The following is a 3,801-nucleotide window of genomic DNA, read 5'->3' as shown; positions in this document are numbered from 1 at the left end:
TATCTAAGGTTTTGAAGAACTAAAAACCAACCTCATAATGACGATTCGTCATCAAGATTGGCTCAAGGACAGGATTGAGGAAACTAAAGCTGATCTTGTTAATATGAAGGTTCAAGTTGAAAAGCTTGAGAAACAAGAAGTGGTTGCAGACAAGTCCCTTGAGACATAATTCAAGGGTTTGAACACTAAAGAAACTTCAGTGAACAATAAGAGCACCACTAGATATTAAGTTATATGCTGTAATACTTAATCCAAGAAGATAGACATCAATTTTTGATTATTTCAATTATTGTATAAGGTCTATTTCTGAATAAAAACTATCTATTATTTATGAATAAAATTATTAGTTTATTCCGTGTGATAGTTTTCCTGATTACATAGCCTGTGCTTGAATGCTTTATATTATTGTTATGTGTTTATGAGATGTTTGATTTCGGTTTTCTTAACCTTAATATTCGATCTCATATGGTGTGAACCCTTATGGTTTGTGTGGATTTTTGATTTAGCGGGATTAAGTTCTAGCCCATGTTGGCAGGCTTTATTAAAGTATCATAAGGTGTTCCGATTGAGACTCATATGTAAAAAGTCACAATGTCTTGAATCAATTTGTGTTTACACGAGTTGTGTTTAGCATAAACATATTTGTTTCGGGTTCTCAACTTTTGCTACTGGCACACATTAGTTAAAACCGATTCAACCTTTCTCTGGTAAAGGTTGCTTTTGTTGTTGTTCTTTTGTTCTTGCGAGAGGATGACAACACAATGAGGGAGAGTTCTAACTTGAACTTGCGCTTAATGATTGAAAAAGCGGGGGTCTAACAACCTCACCCAATATGTCGCTTAGCAATCTGTATGGACTAACTAGAATACACTTTTAAGAAAATTAACTAGACAGTCAGACTCAATCTTAATAAAAATATATCAAAGAATTATATCTCAATTTCTCGATTCAATCTTTACTCAAACAAATAGGAATTTGTGAGCCTGATTGAATACAAGAGAAATCACTTGAACGGTACCAAACACCAATGTTCAAGGATCAGTCAATTTCAATCAACAACCAAAGGTTGGATTTACCAATTGATCGATTCAACGCACAATATGTGATATTTCAATTATATAACAAAATATAATGCGGAAAAGAAATAACACAGACACCAGAAGTTTTGTTAACGAGGAAACCGTAAATGCAGAAAAACCCCGGGACCTAGTCCAGATTGAACACACACTGTATTAAGCCGCTACAGACACTAGACTAGTACAAACTAACTTTGGTCTGGATTGTAGTTGATCCCAAATCAATCTCACACTGATCCAAGGTACAGTTTCGCTCCTTACGTCTCTGATCCAGCAGGATACTACGTACTTGATTCCCTTAGTTGATCTCACCCACAACTAAGAGTTGCTACGACCCAAAGTCGAAGACTTTAATAAACAAATCTGTCTCACACAGAAAAGTCTATAGGAATAGATAAATCTGTCTCCCACAGAAATACCTACGAGTTTTGTTCTGTCTTTTGATAAATCAAGGTGAACAAGAACCAATTGATATACCGGACTTATATTACCGAAGAACAGCCTAGAAACATCAATCACCTCACAATAATCTTAATCGAATAGCGAAACAAGATATTGTGGAATCACAAATGATGAGACGAAGGTGTTTGTGACTACTTTTCTATCTTTCCTATCGGAGATATAAATCTCAAGCCAATCTTACGATTGCACTCAATCACGATAGAAACAACTAGATCATATCACACAACTACAAAGAAAATAGTTGGGTCTGGCTTCGCAATCCCAATGAAGTCTTCAAGTCGTTAACCTACATGGTCTCGAGAGAAACCTAAGGTTAAAGGAGCATCGACTCTAGTTTATGCAACTAGTATCACACAGGAGGTGTAGGGATTAGGTTTCCCAGTTGCTAGAGTTCTCCTTTATATAGTCTCCAAATCAAGGTTTGCAATCTAAGTTACCTTGGTAACAAAGCATTCAATATTCACCGTTAGATGAAAACCTGATTAGATTCAAGCTAATATCTTTCAACTGTTAGATCGAACTTAGCTTGTTATACACAATTGAAATGTAACTTCATTTAGGTTTGAGTAACCGTGCCTAAAAGTGTACACCTAGTTGGTTCAAAAATAGTTAACCAATGGTTAGCCATATGAGCACTTTCATATCAACCTTATTCATCTCCATAACTAGTTCAAATGACTCGGATGAACTAGTTAGAGAGTTGTTCAATTGATTAGATCTCATAGAAGTACACAAGACACAATGAAGCAAAATCGGTTTTGATTCACTCGAATCGGTTCATGAACTTTATAGCCACGGTTTGCAAAGATTGTATTCCTAATTATATAAATGTTTTAGCTCATGAAAAAACCGATTTTAGAAAGTAACCTACTTAAGTATGCAAACGGGTACGTGTACTTAAGTAACCGGATTGAGTTTGTTTTCACTTTCAAACTCCAGCAGAAATTCACGGACATGAACTTTCCGCCAGTACGCGTACGGGTACGCATAGTGTCCTGGATTACCAACAACCGCCAGTACACGTACGGGTACGCATACTTTGGGTTCCCGGTTTTGGACTTTTACACAAATGTGAAAACACACTATGCTTATATCCAAAAATGGTTACATTTTCTAAACTCTCATTTCAATCATTGAAATTTTCGTAGAGGATGTTATATAGTTGTTATTCACACCTATTTTTCATCAAAGCGATTTTCAAGTTATTGAAAAAATCAACATGAATTTCGTCACGAGTAAAGATGAACTCGTCCAAAGCGAAAGCTTACCAACACATATTTCTAGAAATAGATAAGCGAGATAAACTCGATTCGAAATAGCAAATGTGTATAATCTAAGTCTATATAGCACTACGACTTTTGTCTCAAGATAGGAGATAAAATAGATATACTTTTGAGTGGTAGATAAGTTTAAGTCTCCATATACCTTTTTGTCGATGAAGTTCCACCAGTTCCTTGAGTAGTTCTTCGTCTTTGCATGATGAACATCGTGGAGTCTAGAGCTCAACTACACTTACTATCCTAGTCCAAGACTTAGCTATAAGTAGACTAGAAATCAAGACTTATAATTTTGGCAACTAAACTTGACAAACAAGCTTGAGATAGCAACGTTTGCGAGTTCGGCCGAGCAGTGCTCTAACAATCTCCCCCTTTGTAAATTTTAGTGAGAAAACTATCAATACATATGGAATACAAAATAAATAAACTTTGCAGCTTCTCATCCACATGCTTGATCTCCTTGGTTCTTCAACATTACTCGAAATATTCGTAACTTCCAAGTACTCCAATGATTCCAAAGATATTCAATTCAACATTATCGTTGTTGTAGATCCGTAGCCATAACAATGAGAAAACAAAAGCTCTCAATCATTGTTATACAGTGTCATAGTATTATTACAAAGCATCAAAGTTGAATTTTATCACAACTTCGACAACAATACTATGATGATATGTATCTCTCCCCCTTAGTCAATACTCCATCTCACATGAAAACCCCTCCCCCTTAGATAATGATCCGAAACCATATGTATTTGTAGTGTTAACTACACATTAATTCTCCCCCTTTTTGTCAATATCAATTGGCAAAGGTACGAAAATTGTGGGATCATAATGAAATTCTCAAAGAGATTATTCATGACTAAAAGAGAACATATCAACTTTACTTTAGATGATATCACAGAGTCGAAACTAAGTGACTTCATCAAGGAGTTTATTAAGATACAAGTTAACCCTTAAATGTTCCACAACCGCTTCTCCTCTCAAAG

Source organism: Papaver somniferum, unplaced genomic scaffold (assembly GCF_003573695.1).
Source record: "Papaver somniferum cultivar HN1 unplaced genomic scaffold, ASM357369v1 unplaced-scaffold_35, whole genome shotgun sequence".
Taxonomy (NCBI): domain Eukaryota; kingdom Viridiplantae; phylum Streptophyta; class Magnoliopsida; order Ranunculales; family Papaveraceae; genus Papaver; species Papaver somniferum.
This window is presented reverse-complemented; position numbering follows the sequence as displayed.